The sequence below is a fragment of the Phocoena sinus genome, chromosome 9 (assembly GCF_008692025.1).
Source record: "Phocoena sinus isolate mPhoSin1 chromosome 9, mPhoSin1.pri, whole genome shotgun sequence".
NCBI lineage: Eukaryota > Metazoa > Chordata > Mammalia > Artiodactyla > Phocoenidae > Phocoena > Phocoena sinus.
Window position 1 is genome coordinate 80358913 of NC_045771.1, and position 13360 is coordinate 80372272.

Sequence of the window (13360 nt, forward strand, 5' to 3'; positions counted from 1 at the left end):
AGAGACTTTCTGACTGGGGAATACCAGGCACAGTTGAGAGAGAGGATAAATCTTCTAAAAAATCTGGTGATAAAGAGAAATTTTACTAGAGCATGTTGAAATTCTAGCTCTCCTCCCCCCTGGGCTCTCAGAGCCTGGCACTAAGCTATACCTAACATAAAAAGATTGAAATAATCTTTTGTGATTAATGAGACCAGCCCAAAGGTGAGATCCTATACTTCCTTAGAAAGTTGCCAAACAAAACCACCCTGTGGGCCTATAGATGAAAAACTGGAGCTTCTAATCAACTTTTTAATGTCCCAGTCTTATGTATGAGCAGATAGCCTTGAGTCTCACCAGGTAGTTGAGGAAAGACTTCAGTGAAGAATCCAAATTGCTATAAAAAAGCAAGTTAGAGAACATAGAGGTTATGCAGAAGCAATAAAACTAAACAAACAAAAAAGTTCATTCATATCCTCAGAGATAAGTCATTGACCTCTTATGGCAGTCATGAAGCAACAAAAAAATACTATTTTTTTAAATTAGAGAAAAAAGAGCTTTTTACATTAAACACGTGACAGTTGAAAAAAAATCAGTAGATGAGTTGGACATAGGATTAAGGAAATCTCAGTGAAAGGAAAACAAAGAGACAGATGGAGACAAACAGAAAACAGAGAAGAGGAAATAATTAATAAAATAATTAATGTTTCCCCAGATGGAAAGGTTAGTATAAAAGCTGAAAAGACTCAATCTAAAACACAGTATTGTTCAATTTCAAAGTACTGGGACCAAAGGAAGATCCCAAGGACTTCCAGAGAAAAAGCATAGTTTCACACAAAGAGCAGGTGTCAGAATGGCTTTGGACTTCTCATTAGCAGTGCTAAGCTAGAAGACATAAACCGATTTCTTCCAAGTTCTGAGGCAAAATCATTTCCAGCCCTGAATTCTGTGCCTAGACCAATTATCAATTAAATGAAAGGGTAGAAGTAACATCTCACAAATTTTGCTTCCCTTGCACACTTTCTCAGGAAGATACCAAGGACGTATTTTACTACCAAGACAAGAGAGTAAACCAAGAAAGTGAAAGCCTTGGGATCCCAGAAACCGGTCTTCAACGTGAGAGAGAGGGAAGGGAATTCCTAGGTGATTGTGAAGAGAGATCCCCAAATAATATTTGTGTAGCTGACCTAGAGCAGGTCAGATGGTGAGATTTATTCAAGAAGATAAAGTTGATTTTAATGTATTGAGAGGAGATTGATAACAACTGCGAAAGAGTTCCGAGATGCAGCAGTGAGAAGTACATAGAAGAAACAACAAGAAGGTAATTACTCCAGAGAGGGGAAAATTATGAAATCATAATAATTATATGGTTCAGTTGTCAAAAATATTTATATAGTTATAATAATGTAATAACCAAATACTGACGTAACAAAAGCACAATTTCAGTATATTGGAAGAAAGAAAATACTAGGTATGCATGTGCATGATGTGGGTTGCTATGGTAGGATGAGAGACAGATGATAATAGATATTTCTCTAAGGAAGATATGCAGGCGTCTAATAAGCACATGAAAAGATGCTCAATATCCTTACTCATCAGGGAAATGCAAATTAAAACCACAGTGAGGGGCTTCCCTGGTGGCGCAGTGGTTGAGAGTCCGCCTGCCGATGCGGGGGACATGGGTTCGTGCCCCGGTCAGGGAAGATCCCACATACCGCGGAGCGGCTGGGCCCGTGAGCCATGGCCGCTGAGCCTGCGCGTCCGGAGCCTGTGCTCCGCAACGGGAGAGGCCGCAACGGTGAGAGGCCCGCGTACCGCAAAAAAAACAAACAAAAAAAAGACCGCAATGAGATAATACTTCATACCCACTAGGATGGCTAGAATCAAAAAGTCAGAAAACAAGTGCTGGCAAGGATGTGGAGAAATCAGAACTCTCATACACTGCTAATGGGAATGTAAAATGGTGCAGCTGCTTTGGAAGACAGCTGACAGTAACTCAAATGATTAAACATAGAGTTATCATATGACCCAGCAGTTCTACTAGGTATACACCCCAAAGAAATGAAAGCACATGTCCACACAGAAACTTGTGCACAAATGTTTATAGTAGCATTATTCATAAGAGCCAAAAGGTGGAAACGTCCCAAATGTCCATCAACAGAAGAATGGATAAACTAAATGTGGTATATTTGTACAACGGAACAAAGTACTGATACATGCTACCACCTCGACGAACCTTAAAAACATGCTTAGTGAAGAAAGCCAGTCACAAAAGTTCACATATTGTATGATTTCATTCATAAGAAAGTCCAGAATAGGGAAATTTACAGACACAGAAAGTAGATTAGTGGTTGTTTAGAGCTGGTGGGTAACGGGGTAGAGGAGGGAGCAGGGCTAGAGGGGTGATAGCTAAAGGGTATGGGTTTCATTCTGAGGTAATGAAACTGTTCCCGACTTGACTGTGGTGATGGTAGTGTTTATCTGTGAATATACTAAACCCTATTTAATTATACACTTTACATGGGTGAATTGTATGGTATGTGAATTATACCTCAATAAAGCTGCTTAAAAGAAATATTAAGAAGCAGGAAAATGACCATATTATTTAGAGATTTGAAGATAAACATGAAAAAAGTTGTAGCATAAAAGTGATTGTCTCTAAGGCAGAGTTCCTCAACATGGGCATGATTGACATTTGGGGCCAGATCATTCTTTGTTGTGCATTGTGGAATGCACAACATTCTTTGTCCTATACATTGTGGAATGTTTCAAAGCATCACTGGCCTCTACCCACTAGATATTAATAGTAGCCCTCTCTCCCCCCATTTTTTTTTCTCCCCCCATTTTTGATAACCAAATGTGTCTCTAGACGTTACCAAATGGCCACTGGAGGGGTGGGAGCGGGGGCTTGGTTTACCCTAGATAAGAACCCCTGCTCTGTGGATTGGGAATTGGAGTGGGAGAGCTGCAATGTGGAGGCATGGCTATTTTTCATAACAAATACTGAAGAACTGTTTGATTATTTAAACTGTGAACATGTATGTCTTAGTTTGGACTGCTATAACAGGAAACAACAGACAGGATAGATTAAGAACAGAAATTTTTTAATTTCTCACAGTTCTGGAGGCGATCAAGATTTGGTTTCTGGTGAGCACTTTCTTCCTGGCTTTTAGTTGTTTCCTTCTCTCTGTGTCCCCTTACATGGTGAGAGGTAGGAAGGAGATGATCTCTCACTTTCTCTTCTTCTTCTTTATTTTTTTAATGCTACTTTTAAAAAAATTGAAGTATAGTTGAGTTACAATGTTTCAGGGGTACAGCAAAATGATTCAGCTACATATATATATTCTTTTTTGATTCTTTTCCCTTATAGGTTATTACAAGATATTGAATTAGTTCCCTGTGCTGTACAGTCGGTCCTTGTTGTTTATCTCTTTCTCTTTTCTTATAAGGCCACCAATTCTACTGGATTAAGGCCCACTTTTATCAGCTCCTCTAACTTAATTACCTCCCAAAAGCTCTGTGTCCACATAAGTCACATCAGGGGTGAGGGTTTCAACATATGAATTTTGGGGTGGGGGGACAAAATTCAATCTAAAGCAATGTATAACTTTGAATAAAACAGAAACTAAATACTAGACATTTTCACAGAAAACCTGTGATAAAATTAGCCATAATAGTTATTTCTTTACCAGGTTGCCAAAGAGGTCACTGTCACTGGGGATATTATTAACTATAATAGGAATACTGGTTTTTTGTTGTTGTATTGTTTCTGGATGTTTATATTCGTTTGGCAATAATATGCCCAAATTGTATTTGTGGTGGTTTTTTAAACTACCTCAGTTCAACTGGTTATTAGATAACTGTTTTATAGGCAAGATTTTTTTTTTTAATTACTTGCTTTACTTGTTTTGTTTTCCTTTAGGTGGCCTTGGACATAAATATTTACCATAATTTTCAAATGATTCAGGAGAGAAAGTGCCATATAAATGAAACATTAACCTAATCATTCTTAAAGCACTTTCATATCAGGACTGAAATATATAGGTAATTACATTATTTTTATAACTTGTTATTCGAAGCCCTAAATATGATATTCGTAACAGATATTAGTTTTAATTAATCTAAGATGCACTCCTGGTAAACTAAAATCATTCGATGTTGTGGTTATTTCCCTGTTATGTTCAATCCTTTGAACAGAGATTCAGTTTAAAGATTTTATTTGGTCAATTCATTAAAAAGAATCAAATCTTCTTAGTCAAAGTGATCAAAGCTTTATTTCGATTTTTAACAAATAACTAATCTTCGTTTTACTATGTACATTCATCTACGTATTAAAAAAAACAGAGTAGGTACTTTTGAATTACCCCATTTATCAAGCTGACATTTTGGCTGCTTCACAAAAAAAGCAGATTCCATCACTGGTGTATATAGAGGCAAATTCAAGTCAAATCAGTTCTTCCACTTGGGGATGTTTGATTAATGAGATCCTGCTTGGTTTTATTAATCTTTCTGCATTCTTCACATCTCACTTTTGACACATAACCATTCTCTTTGGAAACCACCTTTACTTACTTTATAATGCAGATTTAACCATAATTTAGGTTTGGAAATTTTTTCTTTTAGAAATCTTTTCATAAACTTTTCATAAGCCTTATAGGACCTTTATTTCTAAGCTATGTACATTTACCTACTATACTACATGTTGTGAAGATCTTCCTTTTTTTTTCTAACCTCGGTTAATAAAACCCAGCTGGTGAATAAAATAAAACATTAAAATAATTAACTGAGACCTTTTGCCTGAAGCATATTTTTCTTATCATACCTTTTAGAATATGAAAAGATATAAAAAGGCACCTTTAAATTATAGCATCAGGCCAGTAGGGCTTTAGTAATCATTCTCAAGGTCAACAACAGGTTTTTCAGTGCTGTCTTTGAAGCAAGCATGAATAGAATCTAAGTTGCCATTAAGAACTGTATGGTTGCTATGTTTACTTAAAGCAAAACATATTTGATGGATAGATGAATAGTGTAAATGTTTACTGTGTCAGTTTGATGAATGAATTAAGCATTACCTGCTGGAAAAAAAAAAAAGGCTTTACTTTTTTACTGGTCTCTTGACCACCTTTAATGGGCTGGCTGCTTATTTTATGCACCGTCAAAACCACAGCAGCTTCAGGCAGGAAGCATGGTTGACCCACGCCACCACCTCTCCTTAGAGAACAGAGGAAAGCCACCTTTAGGTGGAGCCAGAATGCCCACTGAATACAGTCCAGAGTTATGAAATCCTCTGATGAGACTGAGGCAGGAGTCTTTAATCCAAAAATAGGAAGATTATAAATTCCAGCAGTTTCACAGTCAAAGAGAAGCAAAGGCTAAGTGTACGTTTAGCAGATTCACAGGGAACATCAACTATTGGAGCCTAGAAATGCTCAAGGAACAAGACAGTTTCATCCCTGCCTAACGTGCTCTGTTTTCAAAGTTTCAGAACCCAGCTGGAGACTTGATCAGGAAAAAGGGTCACTCCTACGTGGAAATGGTTCATTACTGCCCCTGGGATAAAATCCAGTCCTTAGCTTAACATACAAGACCATTCAAGATTTGCATCCTGATTCTTTTCTAACCTCTTTGCTTCTGCCCCCAGTTCCACCCCTCCTAAGTTAAAATACTTGTTTTATAAAAGGGGGGTAGGCAAACTTTCTCTAGGTCAGATAAGAAATAGCTTAGACTTTGCGAGTCCTACTGTCTCTGTCACATTGACTCAACTCTGCCACTGTTGCAGGAAAGCGGCCATGGATAACAAATTAAAAAGTGGGTGCGGGTGTGCACCAGTACAACTTAATCAAAACAGATGGCGGATCTGATTTGGTCCATGGGTCATAGTTTGCCAACTCCTGCTCTACCTCAGTTGGCTTACAAATTGCGAGTTTAATAGAGTGTGCAATCAATTTTGTAGGTCACAGGATTTAGGATTTAATTTAAACCTTAAATCCCACAACCATTGTTTTTTTTACAAATGGCGAACTCCGATCTTCATGAAGGGCTTATGGGTAGGATTTCCGGTAGCGCATATGGGCACCCGCGCCTCCGAACTTTTTGAATTAGCAGCGACAGGGGTCAGCCACCAGCAGGGTTCGGTCTTACTGAATGGGGATGTCTTTGATCTTCTTGGAAGCCTCATCCACGAATTTCTGGTACTGCGCCACCAGGGCTTTGGAGATGGACTGGCAGATTGGGTAAATCTGGGTCACGAGACCACTACCGTTTACGCCGGCACGCACGACCACGCCCCCGAATCGCTCTTTCAGAAGCAGAAGTGGTTCCGGTCGTTGCCTTGCGGCAGCCTGTTTCACCTCGGTGAGCTCTTTGTCCGGTTTGCAGCGAGAGACGGAGGCTGTGGCCTTTTCCTTGTGTCGGAAGACTGCACAGACTGCAGAGGGCTGCACGGCTGCGGACGTAGACAAGAGTTCCTCACTGGGCAGCGCCGCAACGGGAAAAGGCCAGTTTTGTTGTTTAATAGATGCTTGTTTTTATTACTGTTTAACATTGTTTTAAAAATTCTGGGTAATACAGTAAAACAAGAAACAAAATTAAGAAATACAGTGATTTTAAATGAAGAGAGAACTATTATTATTTACAAGTGATAAAACCATATTCCTCAAAAATCCAAGAGGCCCACCTGAAAATCCTTTAGAAAGGTGGTTCCCAAAGCTATTTACACATGGGAATCACCTGGGCAATGCCCAAAGAAATCGCCAAAAACAAACCAAAAAAACCCACAATAAAACCCCACAAAAAGCGAAAACAACTTGATGCCTGAGTCTTACTCCAAAAGATTGGGATTTAATTGGTCCAGCCAGTGTTTTGTTTTGTTTTTTTAATATGGGATAAAATAAATCAGAAAATATCAGTGCATACTACACATAGTATTGTTTTGTGAAACCTTGTTTTCGGATATATGACATGAACCTGTCTAATGGCTCCGAAGTGAAATCTGTTTGTTACCTGTGGACGTGGTCTAAAAAGTTTGAAAGCTGCCCTGAATTTCCTAGAATTGCCAGCATAGGTTTAAAAGGTTTAAAAGGGGAGCTGCCTTGCCTTTCCTTGGAGTATGTTACATAGAACAGTATTGAGTTGTCAGTAGCACTTGGAGTAAAGAGAACTCCAGAGGCGAGAGGCCCTTGCAGAAACGCAGTCGTGGATATTAGCAAGGAGAGTGAGCTCCTCTTTAGGACAATGGCAGTAGGGAAGGACCTTACCCAGCCCCATTGCCTCTGCCATCTGAGGACAGGAGTTCCAGTAACTCCCTACTTTTTCTTCTCCTGCTCCTTTTCAATTATTCAAATCTCAGTTAAGCATAGTAACAAAAGGGAAGGAAGTTTCAGCGGGAGTTAACTTCCCAGTAGAGTGCAATAGCACAGGCTGAGGCACAGTAGGGGCTGTGGAGTCTCAAATGAAGGATCTGTGTAGCATTTAATTGTTCCTCTTCTGCCTCTGGAACTTGCTTGTTTTCTTTCCACTTGTGACTTAAACATAAATTGAAGTGAGAAAGGGGAGGTTCCCTTTTAGGTTGTAAATCCTGGGACTGTACATGATGCCCTAGGGAAATTCAGGTAGAGGCAGTTAAACAGGTGGAGGGGCAGGAGGGAAACATACAGAAGGAAGTGGTTGTGAAATAGCTTATTGGTATAGTTATTTCTGTTTGAGGGCTGGGGAAATCCTAGATATTTGTAGGGGTGAATGAGAAAACCATGTAAAATTAATCAACTTATGTTCAGGATTTAATATTCATCTTCATTAAAGTTATAAGACAGAAGCTCTGATGAGAGTTCCTTACATTACAGATCACATGGTAGTTCATTAACAAATGAACATAAATAGTCAAAGCAAGACTGTAGCCTCACATTTATTGCATTTTGTTTTTTCAGACAGATCATAATTTTACCCAGGTTTTATCTAAAAACTGGAAAGGACTTCAAAATTATATACAATCATCTGTCCCCTTTTAGGGTATTTATTTTCTTATGAAACACAAGTACTGAAAGTAAGTTAGTCAGAATAGGTGCAGAGAAGAAACTGATCCCAGGTTTCAAGATTCCGGGTTAGATTGTTTCCATCAGAGCAAATTTCTTTTTCTTCAAAAAGAAAAGGTTACACCTTCCTGTATGTTATTATGCCATCCTTTCATGCATTGATTCATTCATCCTTTCAGAAACTATTTATTGAATTTGTGTTATGTGCCAGTCACTTTACTAAGTGCTTCTGTCTAAAAGTAGAATGAGGTGGACTTGGTGTCTGCCCTCATAAAGTTCATGCTCTAGTTGGGGAGAGAGATGTTAAATTGCTTTGAGAATATTCATTTCTGGAGAGGAAAGGCAATTGAACACAGGTTTCCTAAATTCTTAAATCTGTCGATGTTGATTAACTCATAGTTTCTAGAATGTGAGGCTAGCTTCCTACCTCCATTTCCTCAAAGTAAAAAAGTCAAAGGATATAACAAGAAAAATAAAGATACCTTACATTCTAAAAAGATCCCTGATTTGTATTCTTAAGTGTTATCTTAAGTTTCTGCATTGAAATATCTCCTTCAGATTTCCTTAATTTGTCCATGCTTTTACCCAGAAGAAATAACAATCAGCAATACAGGCTAATTTTAAAAGTCACGTTTATCACGTGTTGGTTTGAGAGCCAGAAGCCAAATGTCGCATCTCCTGAGGATGCCCATATGGAACAGTGGAATGCAAATATTTATCCTGAAGTTATTTTTATAGGTGCCAACCTTATGTCTTAAGGTGGTTCAGATTAATCCAAGAGAAAATAAATAATTCTTTCCCCCATAATTTTTACACTAAAAAAGAAGAAAAATATTTGTTAAGTAACATATTTTGGCATCTTTAAATGTATGCATTTTCATACTTAGTGTCTGTTCTAAATTGGAAAATAAATTTTAAATAAGTAAATAAATCTCATATAAACATGAAACAAAAATATAGATTTTTGAAGACATCTATATTAAGAATATTCCAATCAGGAAGCATAAATACACACAATGACTTGTTGCTTAAAACAAAGTAAGATATAATAATATTCTCAACTTGTTTGCTTTTCCTACAAAATAGAAATAAATATTTATACTGGAATAAACAAATGATAACCTTACATTTTTAATAATAAAAGTTATAATATTAGGCAGATATTAGGAGAAGTTGATTCTTATATTTTTATTGATTGTGTATGCCAAAATAAAACTTTTCATATAAGTGCAAATACCAAATTTCCTTTCTTTAAGAAAATCCATGGTAATTTCAGGGAGAAATGTTTGTGTGTATTTATAGACATGTGTGTATAATGTATATATACACACATGAATCCACTGTATATTATATATGTGAAATATATACAACTTATAATAATATACATAATTTAGTATGTATTTAATGTGGAACATATATATTTCCACAGACACATTGGAGTTATTTTATACCGACTAGAATCTTGAATTAAAAATATATGTCTTGGAAATTGTTCCACATACGACAAATAAAACTTCCTCCTCCTTTTTAATGGCTATATGGTGTTCCATGTTATGATTCTTCCATGATTTATTTAACCAGCCCCAGTTGAAAGGTACAGTATTAACTTTAGAGCTCAGGAAAGAAATAAGAATTAGAGAAGTTAATGCATCGCTGAGTGCACTGCATCAGTGAAATGACAAAATGTGCTGACCTAGAGAAGTTGTGCGATTTCCCGATTTGTGGTCATAAAAGCAAAAATGTCGAGGCAGTGAAACTAAAACACAGAAGACTTAGAAGGAGGCTGACCTGAGCGTCAGTAAGCACAGCCCCTAGGGCATTAAGATATGATCGACATGCCAAATAACTTGTAGGTACATTTTTAAAGTTCACTTAGGCAACTGGGTGGTTTGGTTTTGTATAACACAACTACTGTGTGACCCATCATTCTCTTTTTCAGTGGAATTATTATTAGTTCATGTGTTTATACAGTATTTTCTGATTTTTTTATGTTTTGTAGCATATTATTTGATAGCTCATAAAAACTCTATAAAGTTAGACAAAGTAGATTGCTGATGTTACAGAGGAGAAATTGAAGCTTAAAAGTTAGATGACGTGCCTAAGGCAGCAGAGACAAAAAGCATCAGGACTGGACTGGAAAAGTCCATAAAGAAAATCTCCGCATTGGTTGTGATACTGCCTCTCAACCAATAAATACATTCTTTTAGTTTAAATTGTAAATATTTTGTACAATGCTAATTTCTTCCACTAGGATATCATGGTCATTTTTATTTATTGCTATCTTGAAAATTAGAAACAACAAAAAAGAAATGAGGTATTTTGATCTCTTTCAGAGACTGAGAAACACCCTGTGAATAATGCTTATTTAGTTTCAGGTTAAAATGGCAGTATTTTCTATGGAAGCGTAACCCAAACAACTATCATAAAAGTATTATACTTCTGAATACAGGATTTAGTAAATATTAAAAACATTTATCCAAAATAAATATTTAAAGTATCTCATAAATCAACATGAACATTTTCCCTAAAAGCGATGCAAATTGACATGTGTAATTGGTATGCTCTCTTGTTCATCTCTGGGGGATAATGAAAAGAAAAAAAAAATTCAGGGAGGACAACTCTTGTGCCAGTAACTATACTGTAGAGTAGTTTAGAGGGACCAAAATGATTTAGAGATGTGGAAATCAGGACCATAAAAATTAAAGTAGGGCTTCCCTGGTGGCGCAGTGGTTGAGAGTCCGCCTGCCGATGCAGGGGACGCGCGTTCGTGCCCCGGTCTGGGAAGATCCCACATGCCGCGGAGCGGCTGGGCGTGAGCCATGGCGGCTGAGCCTGCGCGCCCGAGAGCCTGTGCTCTGCAATGGGAGAGGCCACAACAGTGAGAGGCCCGCGTACCAAAAAAAAACAAAAAAAAAGCAACAACAAAAAAATTAAAGTAACTAGGATAACTAGAATTAATTTTACAAGAAGGATAAAAGAGTACGTACGAATGCAGTACTGCAATGAAATATAGGAGAGCACTTTGTAGAATAAAAGAATGAACACAGAGTGACCCTTTGCTTCTGTTTATCATTTGATAGAGTTGCATCCCATTTATACTTCATAAATAAAGGCCATAAACGAAGCTTGTTTCTATTGTGTTCTCTGTGACACTGATCCATAATCTGACATATTTTATATCACCTGTAGGGTTTCTGTCCCAATGGAAATTTGAAACGTTGGGATTAATAGTGGGGAGTATTGCAGGCTGGGTTCCCTGAGAAGCAGACTCTGAGAGAGATTAGCATTCAGGGAGTTTATTAGAGAGTGCTTTTCGGAGGGACACATATGGAAGGGAAGGGGGAAACCAAGAGTGGGCGGTCAGACAAGGTTGGATGGAGATGCAGTCTCAACTGTGACCTCAGCCTGATGTGGGAGGAGCTCTGAGACTGGGATGATCTTTCAGAGTCAACCTGCATTTTACCCCCGCATGGGTCAGGCATAGGGTAGAGGCCACCCTGGGAAGGGGCTGGACCTTGGGCAAAGCGGCTCCCTTTCTCTCTAGCTGAGAGAGTTCCTGGATGGGCTGATTGCTGAACTCTGTTGGCAGCATGCTCAACAACTGTGGAAGTAAATTCCTTTCTTCCGAAAAGAAGATGTCCCCAGTGCACGTCACAGCGCTTATTGTCACAACTGAAGCAGAGAAGGAAGGAGTAAGGTTGTTTGTTAAGGCCTGGAGTTGAGATTGGTAAAGGAGACATCAGGCAGGAGAGCTGAGACACTGGGGACTGAAATTCTACAGGTGACAAATACTTTTGAAGAAATAAGTCCTGTTATTTTTTATGAGCAAGTCATTGACTAGTTATCGTCTATGTGTATAAAGATAATATTAAGAACATATATTTCTTATATTTGTTTATGGTGAGATGCAGTATTGCAGAGTGGTTCAGGAGACACATTTTGAGCCAGAATAACCTGGGTTATATTTCAACTCTGCTACTGGGTGTTTAAGACCTTTTACAAGTTAAACTTTCCATTCAGTTTTCTAAAGTGTAAAATGGAGAAAATAATATGACCCGCCCTGTAGGGCTATTGTAGAGAATAAGCAAGGTAATACCTCTGAAGCCCTTAGAATAGTGACAGGAAGCTTGTAGTGAGCAATTCACAACATGAACTCTGTATCTGTGTCTTTTGAAATGTAAGTTCATGTGAACAGAGACTTTATCCTTTTTGCTCACTGCGTTATTCCCAGGACCCAGAAAAGTTGGCAGCACATAGTAGGTATGGATGAATAAAACCTGAGTTCAAATCTGATAAGGTGTTTATACATATTGAAAAATACCTATATTTAATAATTTTAAGTAAGAATTTTTAGGATATAAGTAAGTATGTTGATCTTATTTTGAAAAATACGTGACTAAGTTTCAAGGTAATATCTTTATCTTTTACAATTTACTTGAAACTTTAAAGTAATGAAACAGGATACTAAAAATGTACGAAAAATGGCAATTCTTTCCAATTATGCTAATTTTTTTCTTTCTATATTTTTGTCCTAATATATAATGAAAAAGTTTGAAGAAAGTACATAACATTTTATCTGTAATGTCTGTCTGTATAATGTTTTTCTCAATCAAATCTAGTTTGCTCTTTTGGTTTTCATTCATTTTTTAAAACATTTAATTAAGAGCCAATTTACAATGACTTCTCTTTCTTTACCTCTTGGAAACTTCTACCTAGAATAGAACATCTGATCATATATTGTGTTTGGCAAACATCTCCTGGGAACCCGTCCCTGTGATGAAACCCCCTGTGGGAGACACAAATGTGAATGTACCTTCTACCTGTTCAGGGGACCCATGACTTAGCAGGTGACAGATGAATGAGGGCTAGGATGTGGTAAGAAAGAACTACTACGTGTGGACTAGTCATAGAACTAGCCAACAGGAACTGGCAGGTGGGACTAAGGTGCATCTTTTTTTTTGAACATGTTTAAAATCATTCAGTTTTATTAATTAACATATATTAAGTTCACAGGCAGTCTAAATAAGGCCTTTCACAGTGCACTGCATGATACTAGATAAAAATACAGATTACAAGAAATCAGAAGCATTCTTCTGATATAATGATCTGAGAATTGTGATTTCTATGGTATACAAAACAGAGGCTAATTCTTTATTAAACATGGATGCAGGGCATCTTTGAAGGTCCTATCCTAGCAGCAGGACATCTGATATTAAAAGTTTCTACTCTAATATGTAGTGGTAGAAAAGCAACCCACCTTGCTTAAGAATTTCCAAGAAATTCTTACTTGAGTAGTTATAATAGTGTTACTGGATGCAAGTTCCTGTGCCTGACGTACAGTGAGGCCAAAC

The 13360-nt window shown here is 37.5% G+C and overlaps 1 protein-coding gene and 1 pseudogene across 1 annotated transcript in view; one reads left to right on the forward strand and one right to left on the reverse strand.

The window, feature by feature from the left end:
* The window catches only part of SEMA3E (semaphorin 3E), a 260800-nt gene that overhangs the window by 96009 nt on the left and 151431 nt on the right, over nt 1-13360 (forward strand). The window lies entirely within an intron of this gene.
* LOC116759696 lies at nt 6021-6523 on the reverse strand (annotated as a pseudogene).